The sequence below is a fragment of the Harpegnathos saltator genome, unplaced genomic scaffold, assembly GCF_003227715.2.
Source record: "Harpegnathos saltator strain DR-91 unplaced genomic scaffold, Hsal_v8.6 scaffold38, whole genome shotgun sequence".
NCBI lineage: Eukaryota > Metazoa > Arthropoda > Insecta > Hymenoptera > Formicidae > Harpegnathos > Harpegnathos saltator.
In genome coordinates this window covers 1,388,384-1,409,371 of record NW_020230183.1, presented here as the reverse complement: position 1 = coordinate 1,409,371, position 20,988 = coordinate 1,388,384, and the positions used below count along the sequence as shown (strand labels likewise).

At 49.6% G+C, this 20,988-nt stretch overlaps 1 protein-coding gene across 5 annotated transcripts in view; it reads left to right on the top strand.

Moving 5' to 3' along the window:
- LOC105190040 (hemicentin-1) overlaps positions 1 to 20,988 on the top strand; it is a 205,937-nt gene that overhangs the window by 84,393 nt on the left and 100,556 nt on the right. For 2 of the 5 annotated variants that reach the window (XM_025300669.1, XM_025300667.1), the window contains exon 1: positions 20,221 to 20,346. The exons of the other annotated variants lie outside the window; for them this stretch is intronic. The gene's annotated coding sequence lies outside the window, so the exon portion shown is untranslated. Of the gene's footprint in view, positions 1 to 20,220; positions 20,347 to 20,988 lie in introns of those variants that run through there. 5 annotated transcript variants of the gene reach the window in all.

The following is a 20,988-nucleotide window of genomic DNA, read 5'->3' as shown; positions in this document are numbered from 1 at the left end:
GCGCATGTTTAACTATGCAACGTCCATTCCCGTCATCGTTTCGCATAATACATTAAATTATTGAATTATTTCCACGGCATTCATGATTGATGCATCGAGTAAATCGCGCTGTCACAAACGCTCCCCTAAATCTCTCTGAATATTGATATCAACAATATCGGTAATTATTAAACAGCATCGAACGCACTCTTCAAGAGCCTGTAACTCGGTTAATCGGATCATTAATAATTTGCAAACGCGGGATGCGAAATAATATCGAGATGAATCGAGCGGAGCCTCGCGTCGTACGTTGGAAGAAAGAGAAAAGAAAGAGAGAGAGAGAGAGAGAGAGAGAGAGAGAGAGAGAGAGAGAGAGAAGGCTTAACCTTGCAAAAAGCACACGTCGCAATATCTGCACGTCGGATCCGCGCGCTTTTACCTTTCCGCGGCGTCATCCTTATCCACTTACCTGAGTGCACACCTGACGACGACGTCACAAAAAGTCCCCCGTCTTTTTGCCTGGTTACTGAAAATTGCGCTTTAATGGCGATACCGGCGTTGCTGGCTGCAGTTGACGGTTAAAATTACCTTCGGATCGGCGATGCACTCGGGGCACGCGCGAGATCGCCGTGCTCTTCCCCGTCAACGTTATCGCTTTATCTCCTACCCCGCAGGTGGTTCAGCGTCTGCCTTAACCGTGGTGTTAAAAAAAAAAAGGAGTGAGCGAGAGAGAGAGAGAGAGAGAGAGAAGAATGGGTAGAGGAGGAAGGGAGAAAAGAGGACTATCGTCCTTAGAAGCGCACAACGAAGGGCGAAGTTTAGCTACTTGCGCGCGCGCGCGCGCGCGCGTGTCTTCCGTTTTTACGCAAAAGTTATCGAAGATTATAAATCACGATGCAAGACGCGGGGCATTTTCTATAAGTTTCCACCGCGCGATGATTGATAAGGGAACTTTCGGCAAAGTTCGCCGTATAATACGCGGAAGTTAAGATACCGTATGCACTACGGTTTCGATGTTTTCTTGTTGCGCGTTTTCCGATAGCGCCTCGCGTCTCGCGCGGGCGAAACGCGAGAAATCGTGACGCGATATGGAAAATGTATCGGTGCCGCGGTGCGAACGTAAATAGATATGATTGCTCTTGGCGTACCGCTCCTTCCTCGTGCCTCGTGCTATCCGTACACGTCGGGCGAATTACGTAACACCGTCGATATCGCGATAGAGATTGCGAGGCTCTTTTCAAATCCGTTGTACGCCGTGAAAGTCTGCTCGTGCTGTTGAATGCCTGCGGTTACGCGCACTATTAAGCAGCAACGGCGGGTGCGGCAAACTGTCTGTTAAAAGAATATCCTCGCGAGCGGGTGCGCGCAATGACGAATAGCGATGGCGATTATACGAGCATGTAGGTGGATATTGAACGACAGTGGGAAGAGGGGCAAGGGAGGGGGTAAAGCGGCGAACGGAGTTGGAGTCGAGGGGTTGCTCGCGCCGTTGTCAGAATGGTAGGAAGCAATTAATAACTTTGTCGTGGCAGGCAAACCTGTAGGCAAGCAGAAGGTGATGCAAGCAGGCAGGCAGGCAGGCAGGCAGGCAGGCAGGCAGGCAGGCAGGCATGGTAGCTGCAGCTACGTTGCAATAATTACGACGTCACGCCTCCTGCCCAATCTAATTAACTAATGCAACTCCTTCTCTGCCTCTCTCACCTCTCCCCCTTTCTCATTCCCTCTGTCTGCGTCTCTTTCTCACCGAGAATCTAACCCTTTCATCCCAGCCATCCACCTATTCGCGTTTCCTCTCCACTTTTCAAGCAGTCATGGCAGTCTCGATTTTTGCGATTTCATCCCAGCTCGTAAATATCGCCTATCGGAAAGACTCTCGAGTTCTCGCTACGAGATCAGGATTGTTATTAAGTACGGTTAAAATGATTAATCGCGCGAGACTCCCGGCAGGTTCGTAATTTCAAGATTTGATAAATGAAATATTAAATAGGATGCTTTATTTACTGTGTCGGGCTATATTTAGCGGAAACTGATTGAAATCGGTGGCCAGTGTCGTGAAGCAATCGCGCGATTCGCGCATTCGACGCGGCCGACAGACGGGGGCGGCAGCAGGGGAAGCAGGGGATATTAGTCGCGTGTCGGCGAAATTTCTTTCTGACATCGCCGACGAAATGGCATTGTATATGGCGAGACTCGTAACACATTCGGAAAATTTTCTGCGGGACACAAGGCGGACGCGATATTTCATCGCGTTACGACGCGCGCATTTAGAGCGTCGTGCCGTATGAGCGCGCTCTCACCTGAGTTTTTATTTACGATCGGCCCACGCGCGTTTCCAAATGCGGCACTAAAACTTAGGAGAGAATAGTCGCCGTTTAGCGGTAAACGGCGCACCGCGAATATGGGCCATTGTGTTCGCTGGACAGACATTACGAGCGTCTTTACGATGCGACCGGTAAGCGACACCTCTCTTACCAGAAGATCAACCTGCCCGCTGGATCGCTGTGACGGCCGTCGCCCAGTCCGTCGATGTTTAAGCTCATTAGCCACGCTTCGTCTATACGATTCCGTATGTATGCCCGTATGTATCCGGGAGACGTTTGATCGACACGTGCAGTCAGCGCGACTTCCCTAACGCGACAATCGATTAAACACGCCCAGAGACGCGTGTCCTACATTAACCGGGGCTGGCGAGGTCGCGATGGATGAACGGTTCACATGCTTAACTTGATAAATCTGTTTTTATTGAGAACGCTGTCCCCCTGCTGTCGCAAGATAGATTTCCCGGCGGTATTCATTAGTACGGAAAAATCTCGATTATATATATATATATATAACAGACTGCGCCGGATGCGCGGCCGGAGTCACTTCGACATAAATATACAGCTGGGGGACGAAGTTTATCCGCCGATGTTTGTTAACGTTCAATTATATGTACGTTGGTAATGAAGTCGAATATTGGGTAATACTGAAGGGTCTTTCTCCGAAACTTCTTTCGGAGGAAATTACTACAGGTAGCAATTTGTTAGATCAAAGTAGGGCAATGACTTACGTATATATCTCGAGTGTCTCCACTGTATGTGTGATTCTCAAGGTTGAATGAAATTCAAAGGATGGGTAAAATGAAAGGTAATTTTCAATGTATATTTTTATTACAGACGCTATAAAAGTATTTCACTATTGATAACCGGGTTTCTTTTTTTTACGTTTTTAATAGCGAGAAATATTTTAGCACCGATAGCTAATGAAATCGATATCTCGAATTACTTATTCGTTATTGTTTTATTTATTTATAGTATTGTTCGTAAATCGAAACCAACATTTATCCCAGTTTTCCCAACAGATTTGCTTGCACCGCAGGATAATTAGCTGTTTTTGCAAAGGTCAGAATTAAATACCTCACAAAAGTTAGGAAATTAAATTAAAAAAGTTAAATTACTGAATAATTTTAACAAACCAAATTTCTGTCTTGCGCTAAAAAAGTTTTGCACAGTAGAATACTTTCCATCTCTATTGTCACTAAATAATAAAGATTATAAACCGATAATCGTTGCGAATATAACGCGGTATTTTGAAAATAAAACAATGAATATTGAACGTGTGAATACTGAATGGGGACGAATACATACAGTGTTTCCAAATAACGTACCCGATGTTAAAAGTGAATACGTAAATATTAGTTTCGCGCGCAAGTAATCCCGAGATGATAAAAAAAGAATAGTGAGAGGTAGAGAGAGAGAGAGAGAGAGAGAGAGAGAGAGAGAGAGAGAGAGAGAGAGAGAGAGAGAGAGAGAGAGAGAGAGAGAGAGAGAGAGAGAGATGGGGAGAGGGAAAGACGCGTGCTGCAGATTGATAAGTTTAGGATGAAAGGGGTTAGAGGGCACCCAATAACGCGAGAAGGAACGAAGTGAATATTCTTCTCAACTGCACGCGCGATCGTCGGTGTAAATCGGGAGCGATGCTCGGAGTAAATCTTGATTAAACTCCGGTCGGACAGAGGTAGAGAATGGCGGAGGATGAAAGATTCTTTAGTCGACAGATTTACCTCGTTGCGGAGATCAGTGAATTCCGAAGCGCCAAGTATTTCAAGTGCTTCGAAAGTTTCCTCTTTATCTCCCCTCGTTCTCGGTCGGTCGCCCTCTTCCACTCCCCTTTTATCTCCGTCATGGTCGGGCAACATGGCGAGAGAGTGATGGGAAGAGAGCAAAGAAGAGAGAGAGAGAGAGAGAGAGAGAGAGAGAGAGAGAGAGAGAGAGAAAGTGAGAGGAAAAAAGAAAAGAATTAAGGAAAACGTTCATAGAGAGCGCAGTGAGTGCATTACATGTCAGGTGACCGGCTCGAGTGAGCGACGTCGTCGTGAAAATCGCGAGGGAGATTTTTCCCAAGATCAATCGAAAGAAAATTTTATCCCGGCTACGTGACCTACCTACGGCCTGGCTCAATTCCCTTCGTCTATTCATTAATTCCCAGGATGAGGTCATTTGTGCGCTTGGCTCCTTACATATTCTACGAATAAATGGCAGAAGAGCACGGGGAAGTAAGGGGGAGCAAGTGGGGGAGAGAGAGAGAGAGAGAGAGAGAGAGAGAAATCTGTGACCTCGTTTCATACGAATACGATCCCTTGTTTGTGCACGCAAATCACAGAGCGAATCCAACTTAATGGGGGGGGGGGGGAACAGGCGACGGCTTGTGACGAACTTTCATCCTCCGCGAAATAATCGATGATCGTTAATTGAGAAACACCATCGTCGTGAGATCGATACAAATGCGCCGAATCAATCCGCGCGACAACCTACACGCTCCCTCAGTGGTATCGTCCGTCTCCTCTCGCGCAACGCCGTGCCCGCCTCGCTACATTCTCCTGAAATACTGCGACCAGATACGTAGTTTTTATTGGCCGGCCGGGTGGTTTATGTGCCTCCGTTCTGGCGCATAAATTTCTATTCCCGGTTGGAAGTTCGAGCTTATTTCGCGTGATGGAGAAGGCGTCAATGGCATCCCGGCGTTACGACAGTCTGGGGAAAGCAATAAGACCGCGCCGGCTCTCGGCGATTGCTTCATTTCCGTAAAGAGGCAGGCTATCTGTGCTTCCGTTTCCATCGAAACCTGTCGGCACTGCATATCGACCGTGCGCGGCACATACTTTTTCACGCTGCGCCGACAATCGTTTCTACAGAATCTGACAGCGAGCCAACGGCGCGGATGTGTATCCCGCGTCGTTTCCACGACGTTCCTCTCCTCCTCGAGGTCGATCGTATATAAATCGCGGCAGATCGAATCATACAACTGAAACTCCGAACGGGCATCGTTCCTTCTTGTCGTTATTGCGACGTTATTACACGATTACCCGCGTGAGTCACGCGCGTAACACTCGCGTTGAAATTCCTCGACCTTTCGAGCGCGGCGATTTCGGAGGAGCTCTCGCTGCTCGGGCTACGCTCACCGCGCCGGCCGGTTACATTTTTCTCCCGCCCAAGTCAAGCGGTCACAAGTCACTACCCCCGCCTTTTTTCCAGTCACATCGGAAAATATAGACCGATGAAGAAACGACGGTTGTGTGTATTTGATCTCGTTTTTACCGATGCCACCGCGCCGGTGGCCGGTGGCCAGAAACGCGCGATGATACCGAAAACTCCGTCATCTATAGCCGAGCGTGTAAAGCGAGCCCGACGAGCGCGCACGTTATATAGCCCGCGGGCTCGATATAGGCCACGAAAAGGCGAAAAAAAGCGCATGACGCGGTCATTTTTTTAATCACTTCCAGTCGGCGGACGCGCCGCGCCATGCCGCGGCGCGATGCGACATACTGGAAAGGCAATAGAGCAAACGCAGTATATACGTATAACGCGGCTATATGTAACATTTGTGTAACAAACAACGCCGCGTGGACGCGCGCAGTAGGGTATCGGTAGGTGGGTATAAAATAAACCAAAGGACGGGATAACACGCGAAAAAAAATTAAATTTGTTGCGCGATGCAGCGGGCGATCTCTTTTCGCTGGTCGTTTGGCTGCTGGCGGCTCTCGATTAACACGCATGCATCAAACGCACGCTCTTCGCTCGCGCCGCGCATGCTGGATTTTCGTTCGTTCGTTCATTCGTTCGCTCGCCCGGTCACTCGCTCGCGCGCATACATGGGTCGTATGACAGAGCAAATTAATTAAAACAGATTCAACATCGTGTTCCGAAAGTCCGCTATAACGAGGGTGACGCATACGGAGTGGCGAGGGGAGAGACAGAATGAGGCGGATCGACCAATCGCGACGGTTTCGAACGCGCCGCTGAAACGCGCCAGGTTAAACTGATCGCTGTGTAAAGGAAATCGAATTATTAATCGAGCGAGAATTAACAGCCCCGTAGTCGCCGCAAAAATTATCCGCGTACCCTCAGCCCGCACGAGTAATTTTCCGGTCGAGTTTGTAATCAGTTTGTTTCAATCGGAAACTTTGCCGAGCGCTGTGCAACCCTGAATGCCTTGTAAATTTAGCCTCTGTATATTTCGCCGTATTCATCTACGTAGACGCGTAATATTCAACGATATATTACGTCAGGTCAAGTGATCACTTCGTAAATCGACGTCTACGTCGGCATATTTCTTATCAAAAATTGCTTTCGCTTATGAAATTAGCGATACGAGGAAAATGTGCGATGTTTCAAACATCGCGAGACCAACCTCGGGTTTCTCACCCGTCTCTCTCTCTCTCTCTCTCTCTCTCTCTCTCTCTCTCTCTCTCTCTCTCTCTCTCTCTCTCTCTGTTGGCGAGGAAGAAAAAAAATTCGAATCACGAGACGAGGCGAGACGTTATAAATGTTCGCGAGCTTGCGGGAAAAAACTTTGATATACCTGCGTACCTGCGAAGGAACGTGCGCGTTTACGTGATCAGATTCGTCTCTTTTTGCCACGCTTTGCGCACAGATGATCGCGACTTCAACGAACGCGAGCACGTACGCGTTGAACGTAAGCAGTGCAGTTATTAAATCTTCAGCATCGCCGCTAAAACGGGATGGCACGGGGGATGAAGCGAAGGAAGGACGGGCTCTTTGATCATGTGATAATGATCGCGCCCCTAAAAACACTTTCGAACGAGCAGAATCAGTGAATTATAAAAAGTTCTGCTCACTCAAAAACTTTCAACGACTTGCCGGAGTGGGTCACAGGTATACCAAAGTATTCTTCCACGGTACTGCGAAAGACTTAATGGCCAAAACCGGCGTCAAGTTTTTCATCCTGCTTGCTTGCTAGTGAAGGCAATGGGAGAGAGAGAGAGAGAGAGAGAGAGAGAGTGTGTGTGTGTGTGTGTGTGAGAGTATAAGAGAGAGAAGGAGAGTCGGCAAGGATCTAGATTTTTGTTATTCTTATTCCCCGCGACACGCCGTGGATTGCTGGCGGACTGTTAATTCACGTTTAAAAAGTTTCACAACGCTACGACGCTCCGGTGAAACCACGGCACGTACGAATGATAAAATAAAACGTATTATCGTAAAATCCAGTCCAATCTCGGCTTCGAACTCCTCGACGTTCTCTTGCAGGGAGAAAAAGGGATTACCAAGTCGAGAGAAAATTCGCATTTTGCCAGTTTCGAATCTACGCGGCTCGTGCGATTTGCGTCGCGCCGCGTAGATTGAAATCACCTTTTGATGTGATGTGATGGGCATGGAGGAAATGTTAGGAATTTCGTTTGCGCACGTGGAAAGTCCGTCCGTGCATACGCTGTCGCAAATGCGTCGGTTCCTTTCTTGTAAGACGTCCTCTGCGCGAGCGCTTAATTGCAGCCGCGTAACATGCCGTCTTGCACTCGCTTTGAAACTAATTGAACGTAAATCGCGGATGTATACACGCGATGAGTACTTCCCGAGAGACTTTATATTAATCCGTCATTATATTAATTGATCGGCCTTTTAGTCAAACCTTATCCCGGTCACACGCGTTCGCAGGACATATCGGCTAATTAATTATAAAATCAATGCCACTCATGTGGCGATAATAGTCAAAGTGCTCTCGCTGATACGCGATCCGACGTAGTAGTCGACGACAAACCGGGACGCAAATGGTAGTTTCATTTCATTACGAGAGATCAATTATCCACCGCGCGGCCATTAAAAATTACACTGGAATTTGCAGCGCCCTCGCGAAGGAACGCCGCGAGCGTTTCCACGATCGTCCTTCCACTTACATTACATCGTACGCAACGGCCGCTCCAGCGAGCAAAACTGCCGGGCGATCTCTTTTTCGAGAGGGCTGTTATTTGCGACATCGCGTCGCGCAATGCGCGCGATTGTCAGAGAGGCAACAGTATTTCTGCAAACTCTCCCGAAGCCTTTATCGATCCGGCGAAAAGGATGACGCGAGAGGCGAGAGAGAGAGAGAACGTCGGCGGAAAGAGAGTGAGAAAAATCGACGGAAGAGAAGAAAGGAGGACGAAGGTGGGAAAAGGATGAGAAAGAGAAGGCGCGGATGGGTATGGTCGGGATACAAGAGCACGAAATGTATGAATTTTCCATGCGCGAGCTTCGTCCCTCGCTAATCTCTCTTTTTCCGGGCGGGCACATTAACGCGGCGCAAACTAAGAGACATTACTTCCGCGCCTCCCTGCCCTGGAGATTAATAACTTCCCTCTCGTTTACGCAGTCGAGAAACTTTTCGAAATATCCAGGCTAACGCGACGTGACGAGCACGCGGTGCCGTGCTGCAATACGCGGCGAGTGGAAATAGTCGGGAAGGAAGAGTCGCAGATCTCGTAATGATCGATCAGGCTTTTATATCTCTCTCTCTCTCTCCCTCTCCCTCTCTCTCCCTCTCTCTCTCTCTCTCTCTCTCTCTCGTTCTTGTTCGTCCCTCCTGCTCGGTCCGTTTCTGGAGCATTCTATTTTTTCGCGTCGTGGTCTTTTAGCACTTTGGAATGGCTTCACGTGACGCTGCTACGTAGATATACGCGCGCAGCTCTCGAGTAGAAGTTCTCATAGTAAACTCATTATCGCGATGAGACGTCCGTCTGTTTGTTCGCGAAGAGATGCGATCGCGCGAATAGGTACGATATTAATTGCCTCGCCGCAACGGCGTTAGCTCCTGAACCGCGGGTCGCTTCGTTGCATCCTTTGAAGTTTGCTTGTTGCATCGGCCGGGACGATATAACCCGGCGGCATCTCGCTTGCGTAATGAGGTTACCGTCGCTGCGCAGACCGCTAGTGTCAAACGAGAACCGCCGACGTGGAAAAAATATGCAAAGTAACCGCTGATGTTCGGGACGAGGGGCTCGTGGCGGGAGAGAGGGAGGATGAAAAGAGTATCTCGGCCCTCCGGTTATCCACGATCGCTGCTGGCTCGCGATCCGCGATCCGCACGGTCTCTCTCGCGCGCGCTGAACGTTGCGCTAAAGCAAATTTCGCCACGCTCTCGCCGTTTGAAAATTGCCGGGTTCTCTTCCGTCGCGATGGAAAGTGACGTTCCATCGGTAATATTGGGGCTGCGTACGCGTCCCCGGAAATTTCACAGCAGACGTCACTGCGCTCGAAATCCTTCAAATTGCCGGCCCATTTTTTCACAAACGCGTTGTTCTCCCACATTTATGCGCCAGCCGAGGGAAATCTCTCGCGTTATGATTGACCAGAGTTATCATCTATGCATACGCTGGTCCGCAGAGAGATGTTCGCTACGAAACAATCCGCGAGATAAGATTGAGTCGGTAATTTTCTCTCTCTCTCTCTCTCTCCCCCTTCCTCTCTCTCTCTCTTCCCCTTCCTCTCTCTCTCTCTCTCTCTCTCCCCCCTTCCTCTCTCTCTCTCTCTCTCTCTATCTCTCTATCTCTCTCTCGCTCTTGAAACTTAATCGAGAAGCAATCCGAGCCGAGACGTAACTACTCGCGAAAGAGCAGCTTGCCCGACGCGCTATACATAATGAAGCCACAAGGAGGGAAAAAAGAAGCGAGCACCATGTACACACAGAGCGAATCGCCCGCTTCGCTCGCACGGCAAGTTCCGGGAAGGACGCGTGTTACTACATGCGGACCAGCTGAATAATGAAACGACCCCCTGCCGTAGTCCTGGAGAGGGTGCTTGTCGATTTCGCGTATCTCGCTAGCGCACAAGCGCGCCACGTTCACTAAATCGCACGGCGCGACTACTTTCTCGCCGTCGTTAACGCCCAAGATTACCGAGCGCTCTTTCACAGAGAGAGAGAGAGAGAGAGAGAGAGAGAGAGAGAGAGAGAGAGAGAGAGAGTCTAAACTATCTCGCGCCTCTTTTAGATCCCGGGGCGAATTAATCCCAGGAACTTGAAAGTTCAGTCTGGAAGGACTAAGGTGTCGTCTCTCGTCGTTGTTCGAATAAAATAATATCGCCCAATAACAATGCCAGGGGCAGTGTGAGATAGAAAGAGAACGACCGAAGAGAGAAGGCAACGAAGCGTGCTCGAGATCGCAATTCCGTCATTCGCTCGGAGTCTGTATTTTCGTTCTTTACGCGTCTGAAGATTGAACAACATGTCTGATTGCCATTATCGTGAGCGCACTACGGCTTAGGGGATTACAGTACAGCGTGCTAACGAGGAAATAGAACGTTAAGTCCGTAATTCCGCGGAAGACTCGATGCGCACCGCGATGCTCGTCATTCGAACGCGAGCAGTTTACGTTAATTCGCCTTCATCCTGCTACGGTAGAATCGTCTCCGCGGACGTTAAAACCGAACCGTATTGAATTATAATATTATTGAATTCAGTAAAGATACAGCTTCGCGAAACAATCATCTCTCTCTTATCCTCGATAATATAATAATTCTTTTCTCATCACGATAAAATATACAGCGTGTCTCAGCGAGGCACAGAAGAGCTAGCGAGCGTTTCTAAAACATCGGCACCGGGCTTCAAATCAGCGTCTTTTTCTCGTTGTTCTTCTCCTTGGATAAAATTGGGATAAATTCAAACCTCAGGTAGCTTTAGATTGATGTTTATTGGGGATGATTTACGAAGCAGCGTCCATCCAGAATAAGCTAACGTACGCTTACGCTTACGCTTATGTTACGATAATCCGATAAACGCGATTTCGAATCGCAATTTATGCGTCGCGTGCTCGGCGCCGCGCGCGCTCGCGTTCGCGATTTAACGATCGGGCCGAAACAAGAAGTGTCGATGAAATCCCCCCCGTGGCTCACCGCGCGAACATAATCACGCACGCACGTGGAACTCGCGCTGTATCGCGCGTGTGAAAATTACTATAATCGACGGCGAGAGCCGACATAAAAAGGGCCGTGTAACTGCCATATTTTCAGAAAATTATTTCTTCATTGGAAAGAACTTCATGCGCCGCAAAAGCCGATATACGCGTGAGCGGCTAGTTATGAATATGTATACGCCGATTAAATTATTTATGAGGCGGCGAGAAACGAACGAACGACGGGAAGTCGTTCTAAGCGCAACGCTCCGTTTCTGCCTCTTTCCAGCAAATAAGATATCGTTAGGAGAATAACTTCTCGACTCTTTTTATACGCTCGCTCGCAATCGCGCGCGCGCGCGCGCGCGCAACTTTATCACACCTGCGGTAACTCGACGTATCTGTGTCGCGTGCGGAAAAAAATAATTCTCCCTCTCCGCTGAGACGCAACACCGAGCGAGCGCTCGCGCGCTCTTTGCCATTAATAAATTTACTTAGCGAATAATCGAGAGGATCGAGGCTGTGCCGTACTGTCTTCGGATATATACGGCGACCTTTGTATTCCCGGATCCGGCGTATATATCCGCGGTCGTATACATAAAGGATCCTAGGGGAAAAAAATTGAAACATTACTCACGCGGCACCATTGTTCTCCCCCTTTCGTGCGTCCCCACATGCAAATGGTAGAATTTTCCGTCTCCGCCGTGTATTTCACGTTGAATTTCATGCTGAAGCGCTCTCGATGTAGCTTATCTATTATCTGCGTCGAGAATCTCTCTCGTTCCGATAATGGGCCGTCTAGTGGCATTTGACTTCATCGACTTATCGGCGCAATACAATCATGATTTTCCGTTCCTCCCGAAATGATTTTTCCGATCGAGTCACAGCTGATTGAATATATATCGGCTCATCATGCCGATCGAACGCGTATCGGCTTCCTCCCGCGAAGCTGACTTTTCCAGAAACTTATTTAGCTAGTCGCGCAACTTGTCTTCGATATCAACTTTATTTTACTCTAACGTTTCACACGTTGAAAAGATTCTTCCTTCGATTCCTTCGAGCGCCGCATTTGTTTCACGTCATCAGAAATCAATTTCTCCCTCACTCGAATTCTCGTCGAAGCTCGGATTCTCTTTCATTTTCTCCCGAATCGCAATTGAACAGAAATCCAATGCGCGATATTTTTTTCCTCGCGAGACCGTCATCTTGATGAATCTATTCCTCCGTATCCGCGAATCCGTGGAATCATTTTCGAACTGGCGTGTGTAAATTACGCATTACGTCCAATGTACGCCGCTCGCGGCGGAAAAAAAAGACGAATGGCTCGTAAAATTGATCGCCGTGCGAAACGAAACTTCACGGTCGCGTAACGCGCCGGTACTTGAGGTTCACAGAGGGTTACAGAGAGTTCACGACAGGCAGGAGGTAATCGACGATTAAACTTCGTACGTCGGCGGCAGTCTCGCCGCTCTCACGTTAGGGTTTAACTCGGTAATAATAACGTCGCCCGGGTCGGGGTTTCTCGAAAGTTAACGACGATGTTGCGACGCGCCTGCAAACGGAACGACGGGGTTCTGCCGCTCGCGTTTTAAAATTAATCGACCGACCGATGTTCATCGGAAACGACCAAACTTCCGGATGGCGTTCCGAGAGCTTTCGGGAGAATTCCCCGGAGAGGGGATGAAAGTGATACGGAGAAACGGTGACGGTGGGGCGAGCGACCGAACTGAATCGTTCAAATTTTCATCAACAACCCGGCAAACTGGGCATGATGGAGAGAGAGAGAGAGAGAGAGAGAGAGAGAGAGAGAGAGAGAGAGAGAGAGTGAGTGAGAAGGAGCGAAGGGAGGAGGGAAGACAGAAAGGTCATCGTACTTTCTAAAAGTTCGCTTTCGCTTCTTTCGTCCCGCTGGTCGGACCCGCGATTCTGCCACGCCTGAAGAGCGTCAAGGAGCTCGCACGCAACGAATCTTCATGGCCTCGCGACTATCGCGTTTCCCCTTCATAACACCACCGAGCATTTGTCTTCATTTCTTGCGCCACTCTAGGCGACGGTACGTAGTTATGATTTAAAGCTGTAGTTCCGCGGCGTGCGCGAAGGGGCGCGGGGACGGTGAGGAAGAAGCAGCGGTGTAGACGCGAGAGTAAAGCGACCTTTCGACGACGGCAACATAGACGAGAACGAGCAAACTGCTCACCCTGCCGAAACCGACACGTCACGTTTCTCACGAGTCGAGCGTCTCGAGCGTTCAAGCGAGCCGGCCGAGCCGAGCCGAGTCGACGGTAATTAGCCTGTCGCGTGACACGCGGAAAACTCGGCAGAAAGCGGAGGAAGTCTCCAAAGTCCAAAAGTGGGCTCGCTCGGCCGCGCGCCGCGACTCGATGACTCGATGATAATCGCGACGTCACGAGCACGGCCGCGTCGTTTATCTCGCGCGACATGCAGATCGCCGCGCGCGGATACTTGCACGGGACGTCCGGAATCGCGGGAACGCACACGTAACACGCACAAGCGCACGCACGATCGACCCCGTTTCGCGCGACCCCTCTCGCGTAAATCGCTTATCCGATGGACGGTTTCCCGTCGTCGGCGGCGCGCTTGATACGACGCGTTTCTCGCTCGCACGGATTAAGGCGCGAATTAACGAGGGGAGGGGGGGGGAGGCAAGGGTGTCCTGCGAGAGTCGTCGGCCGACGGTGTTTCCGTCGCGGAATCTCGTCGCTGTTATCACACACCGGCGAGCGCTGTTTACAACTTTCCAGTTGCACGACACGCCTTATTATCGCCCGGCCACCCGGCCACTGTGATTCCGTGTGCGCGACCTATCACGCCGCTTCGCGGGAAAATAACAACCGGCACGTAACTCCGTGTGCATGACACCACGCCCGGCGCCACGCGGACGTAGTAAATGCATCGTGTACGTAGAGGAAGGCAACGGGAGGAATTGAGCGTCGTTAAGTCGCCGCCGAGTCTGGCAATTCGGCGAGTGAAACGGCGCACCGTTTTGCGGAATATTGATGTATCGGCTGATTGCCGGACGCAGCGACGCGAAGTCACCTTGAAACATCGAGAATCCAATCGGGTCAGCGGGAAAGTTCGATTCGATTCCGCGGCCAGATTTTCAAACCTACCGCATCCGATCGCGACGAGTCAAATTCGTCAGACGAAATCGATGATCTGTCGTTTATGACTTTCGGCCAATTTTCTAACAGGACAATATCCGCGCGCGTTGCCACCTATATATCGCATATTTGTGACCTTTGCCTATCGACAATCGAGCTGGATTTTTTGTCTCGTTCAATCTATCTAACTTGGATCGTGGCAGGAGGTTAGGTCTTCTGTTTTCATCGAATTCATTCTCGACCTGTAAGCTTCTAACCGATTCGCCAATTCTGAGCTTCTATTCCTGTGACCGATGAATTTCGTGTCTGTAGGTTGAAATATGTCAAGACATGAATTCGAGAAACGTAAAGTGAAATATCCTTATTGGCTTTCGTTGATCAGACTTGTGATACGACGTGAACGTTACGCTTGATTACGCAGTCGTTAATAAACAAGGCGATACATCTCTCGGTACGCGTTCGATATTTCGGTCAAAACGGTTGCCGCGCTCGCACGGTGTGCCGATGACACTGCGAGCAGCTAAACACCTGCTCGTAACATCTTGCGTATTACGTGTATTAAGTAGACTCGCTAGCTGTTTCAGCCATCGTAGAGCTAGAATCCTGCGTCGCGATCGTGACGTGACATAATTGAAAAGGAGCACAAACGAAGTGTTATTCCTGCGGGACGATATTTTCACGCGCGCGCAAACGAGCAAATTTAATGCGAAAGTAATAGCGACTCGACTCGAGCTTAATGTCCGATCACACGGTAGAAAATAAGTTTCCCGGCTGATGACGCAACTGCCGCGAGATTACGAAACGGCGTATTCGGATACACGCCGAGGCGATAGCGAGCGAAATCGTCTTAGCGTAGGTAGGTAGGTAGGTAGGTTCCTCGTCAGCAACGGCGGGCTTCTTTTTGCGACTCGTCCTTAGCGTCTCGACGATCCTGCGAGAAGTGCGGTACTTAACGTTGTATTAAAGGCCCGATAACATGATGCTCGAGGAAAGTTGTGACGCCATTAAGATAATCTCTTGCGGTGGTATTATGCGGTGCCGCAGAAGCAGAACGACAAGGGCCGCACAGTGGGGGGTTGGGGGACGCACGGAAGGGACGCGCAGAGAGGCGAAGTGAGCGGTAAGGGAAGAATATAACGAGGAGAAACGGTCGAGGAGAGAGTCTGATTACGAAGCGGCCGGCTGGTGTTCGAGAGGCTGCGCGTGCAACGTAATTAGAAGTTAAAGCGTGAAAAAAATGCCGAAGAAGCGGAGATTCTTCGAGTTTAATCTTGAAACCGCGCCCGGACCGCGTGCGCGCAGCCGCTTGATTTGCTGCGGTACCTGCCGTTGCTACGGTGATAAAAGCAGATAGATACCGGGCATCGGGCATTAACGGCCGAAGGAAGATGTTCCTTTAGGGATTATATCGATTTTCTTGTATTATCTTGAAAACAGAGCGAATCGACGGGATACGCGGTCCGGCCGCGCACGATCCGAGCTTTCAACCGCGGCGTACGCTAACGGGTAAATGTCGGCTCGACGACGGAAATGTGATTTGCGCTGGTGATAATGTCGCTTCTCTCACAATTACGTGTCGCTCACAATTACGCAGATTTCGATTTTCTTCATTCCGAATAAAATCAGAGGTCACAATTTGACTAGGACGCAATTGGATTATGCTATGCGATAACACTGTCATGATTTTTTCACGGCGATTTCATCGCGTGTTGACAGGTCGGGTTAACGAGCATCTCCTTTTGTTAGTCGACGAGAGAGAGAGAGAGAGAGAGAGAGAAGTTTGCCTTAATCGGCAAACAAAAGAATTCACTTATCCATCCGACACCTCAATTTGCAGCAAGACGGCTGTGAAACAAACGGAGAAAGAAAAAGAGGATAATTGAACGACTTGCGTGAGAAGTAATGTGGGTCGTGGAAAATCAAAGATTAAATTACACCGTTTGCGCGCTAGAGTCTTTTTTACATATTTCTAAGCTCTCTCGCAACTGACGTCGCTCATGTAATTTTCAAACGGCGTATACCCGCGAAAATTTCATCGGCCGAGGGGGAGGAGTCGGTTTCTCCGTCGCCTCTCTTCCCTCTATCGCACATCTAGTCGCGGTGATGGATTGATATGGAATTAGTCGTTCAAAAGTATCGCGCGATGTATTAGAGTTCGAAAAACGGGCGCCGCGGCGGTGCGATTCGAAGTTGTAATTGGAGTTGGGAGAGAAATCTTTGCTCGCCGGAAATTGAATCTGTTACTATAGAAAACACGGGCGCGCGCGATATCGTTGCTTTATCAAACCGAGAAAATCTCATATCGGAAACTGTCCGCCGCGGGATGAATTATACGGCGTGGGGCTCGGAGATAATGAGAGAGGATACGCGAATCGAATTATCCGCGTGTGAAATCGATGCAATTAACACTTAAATGGCGTTTTCCGGTTATCGCGTCTGTTCGAAAGAAATTGGGAACGGTTTCACGAGTACGAGCCGTATATATACATGTGCGCATATATGTGTGTGCATTTATGTTACACCCATGCCTGCGCGCGCACGCGCGCGCACACACACACACACACACACACACACACACACACACACACACACACACACACATACACACGTGCGCCGCGTGAAATCTATTCCGGATCGGTTAAAGGATCCATACGGGATGAAAGAAGGGCGAGCGATTATACCGCGTGCAAATCGCGGCTGTGAAAATTGCAGTCGTCGATACTGCGAACTGGCACTGCCATTAACCATCTATTCCGCGTCGAGGAATTAATTAAATTCGCGAAAAGTTGCTGATTTTGTGAAGCGTTTCATACGTCCAAACTGGTGTGCGCAATAACACCTCGTCGTATAAAGTCAGGATAGTTAATTAGATATTTAAAACAGCGGTTGGAGTATAATCCGAAATCAGACGAGTGCATTTTAACGTATAAACGCATTATTATTTTGTGCGTTTGTTGTACGGTTGTTTACCAAGTACTCTACGAAGTACTCTGTTAAAATCATTACTGCTCTCGTCAAAAGCGATAATGTTATATACGTATGTTATATCGACGCAACGTTGTTGCGCATTGTTCGATATAATATGGAAATATCGTGCACCGCAATTGTATACCTGTAGAGTGTCGGTAAAATATAATAAGCTCGTTTATCGCGTATAGAACACGTACCTCGAGCGATGGTGTGTATGCGTGAATTATTCTTACATATAAAACGTCGTATACATAGAAACAGTAAGAGAGAGAGAGAGGGGGGAGGGAGGGGGGGAGAAAGAAAGCGAAGGAGAGGAGGAAGCGAGCGAGAGCACGATACTCGCGCGACGTTACGTACAAACGCTTAAGTAAAACGTGTTAATGCTTCGGAATAAATTGCTCTCGTGATCGGAAATCGGCGCATCGAATTATCGGTACAAAGGACAGATTAATAAACGGGTCAATAATTACGGACGTAGATTCCGTATCGGCAGCTAACCTGCTGATTGCTAAACGTTTACCGTCCGCCAAGTATCGAATATCTAGATGAAGCGTTAACAATGGGGAGCGTCGATCAAAATGAAATCATAACGCGGCTCCGATGCGATTTTAGAGTAAATTTTAAAAGCCGCCCGACACGTTTAATCCATTTATATTCGAACATCCGTTTTATGATTTCATTTCCACTTGCGAGGTTACGGACATTTTTATCTCCACTTGGATGAAGTAATTTTCTCGAAACGATATCCGGTAAACGAATAATTCCCCGCCATTAGCGTTTATCGCGCGACGCTCAAGAGACATGGATCGCCCGCCTCGAGTACAATTATAGAAAGAACAAAAAAACGCTGATATTCGGATCAACTGATCCCGCCCCGGCCCCGGCGGCGATAAATCGAAGCGATCCTGCGTCGCGAGTCGACGACTCTCGATCTCAATTAGCGCGCGCGATCCTCGTTTTCCGAACGAGGCGTACAAAGGCCGCACTCGCCGTCAAAAGAATATCGTGTTTCCAACGCACGCTGTTAATTACACGCGCACATCGGCCGAGCATCACCTTAATGGTTTGTTGTCCGTTGAAAATTAATTATTTCGCGCCAGGGGGTGCTGGTCGTTGAATATATCGAAATACATGCAGGACGGCAGGCTCAGCAGGCGGAAGGAAGGGTGCGAGAGGCGGCAAGGCAGGCAAGCAGGCAGGCAGGGTGAATCGTCTGGGGGTGGCGTGTAGTTGACGCTTTATCGGAAGAGCGCTTTTGTTAGAAAGTCAATACCTGTGAAGAGACCTGGGCGCTCACTTCCTGATACGCTCGCGTTAAAGAGTACACTTTAGAGCACGCATAAAGCCCCGTGTGATTTTTCTGGCGGAAGTGCTCGCTCTCTCTCTCTCTCTCTCTCTCTCTCTCTCTCTCTCTCTTCGGGGAAAATCGCGCGAGCGTCTCGCGACCCGTCGTCTAAGACGACCGTAAAAGTTCCGGTCGACGAGTCCCGGTGAGCGATCGCCTCGCGTTTTTTTATCCCGATAATTTGCTCAACGGAAGGAACACGCTCTCGAATTGCACCGTCGCGAAACATCACGCGAGCGACATCGTCGTCGGCGACGGCGCGGGCGGTCTGTATACGACGCTTTATATCCTTGATATCGGTGACCGTCCCGCCGGAATCAAGCGAATAAATCACGACTGTCAGCCGCGAGATATTCGCCGCTGATGCATTATGTATTTTCCGTTGCCGATTCAATTTCGAAAAAAATATTCCGTCGAAGGATCGCTCTAAGAGAGATTGTTCGTGTCTCGTGCGTGTCGGGCTTTCTCTCTCCTGCTCCTCCGCCACCGTCCTCGTCCCCACCGCTGTAATATCGCGCTGTAATTCCGAATTCGCTATTGAAAGCGCTTAGGGAAAGAGGGAGGGAGGGAGCAAAGGGATTCGCTGTTTAAATTTCCGACGAATACTACCGCTGAAAACAATCGTGTTTTACGACGTAAATACATCCATTACTCATTTATCCGCAGCGTTGCGTGATTATAACGCGCTATGATAAACCACATAGTTATCGACCATTCGATTTTGTGAAGTTTCAATTAGAGTAATTATCGGGTTTATATCGTTTCCTTGTTATGCCGAGTAACGGCGTATTTCGCAAACATTTACTCGGGACTCGCGGCGATTTGCCCAGGTAATTTTTGAAACACAAAAAAAAGAAAGGAGGTTACCAATATAACCGTGCATTATCTGGCGTTTTAATCGAAAGTTTAATTTTAATAATGCACTCGCGTAATGCGCTCGCATTCTCGCATCCTCGCGATGCGAAACCCGCGGGCGATATTAACGCGCGTATCACTTTTATAATTAAACGGGCCGAAGTTACCACGCGCGATTCTCGTCGTTCCGCGACGCGAGAATCAAACGCGTCCCTTAAGCGGCCAATAAAGTTACGGACCTCCTGATATTTACTTTTAATTACAATTTACTTCGCGACTTCTCCCCTTTTATCGCGCGAGGTCTCGCCGAGAGTCTCGCCGACGACCTCGCGCGCGCCTCACCTCTCGCTCGTCTTCCCGCCTGGTCGTTCAGAAAAAGTGCTCTGGTGTGTCGTACGCGAAACAAGCACCACTCCCTCTAGCCGGCATTAAGCACTGTCGACGTAGACGCTAATTTAAATACGACAAGAATTCCAGATTTCCTCGGCGGAGGGTGAGTGGAGCCACTTTACTACCTAATACATAGGGAATGCAGATACGTATCGGACAGTGCGACGAGGCGGCGCGAAGGAGGGACGAGGAGGGAATTGTTTTTGTCGTGGGGCAACGGAAGCTGACGGGGCTCCGCGACGAGGGGTCCGTGGGGGCGAGAGGGGACAGGCAAGGGGTGCGAGAAAGAGAAAGAGACGACGACGGGGGGTGAGAGTGAGAGAAGGGGAGGACAGAGGGTTGGTTAAGAGAGAACGGAGGTGGATTCGGCTTGGCAGCGCTACCGCGGCCGACCCGGGAAACTCGGACGGGGTTGGTCCGAAAGCTCTCTCAGTCGCGGACAAGCCGCCACGCAGTGATAACACCCTATATATCGCGGGGCGACGCTAAGTAAACTCGATACGCGTCGCCGCTCGGGACGATCAAATCCCAATTACGATCACAGCGTAAGTTCGTTAAAGTGAAAGGCCGTCTTTAATTGGAGCTTCTGTCTCTCGGTCTCGGCTCGAGATAGAGAGAGAGAGAGAGAGAGAGAGGGAGAGAGAGAGAGAGAGAGAGAGAGAGAGAGAGAGAGAGAGAGAGAGAGAGAGAGAGAGAGAGAGAGAGAGAGAGCCTCTCGCGCCGTACCGAGCCGATGATCGATAACGAGGGGATCGCGGGGATTCACGTGGTGGATCGACAGTTCGCGCGACGACGTCCGAACTTCGCGCCCTGGATTTTCGCAATTTCAACGTACCCCGTCTCGCGCGCACACGTCCATCCCGTTCCCGGCGACACATTCGCGCGCGCTCGCCGGTCAGCTTTTTTCGCAGTGACGATTTTACGAGTCCCGAGGCGGGAGTGCCGACGAAAACGTCACGCAAACGCCCGAGCAATTAAGGACGTGTCGCGGTATTCGCGTATCCAGTCAAAGGGCCGCTGCACCTCGTCGCCGAGCACCTGCCGAGTGCAGCTGCGGACCCGACTAACGAGAATCCGCGCTGTTATTTCGTTGCCGCGTTGTATTGCAGCGTCGGCTAGCCTGTCGGCGGGCCGCTATACCGTGTCACGTTATCGTCCGGTAATTAGAGCGAATACCTCGATAATTT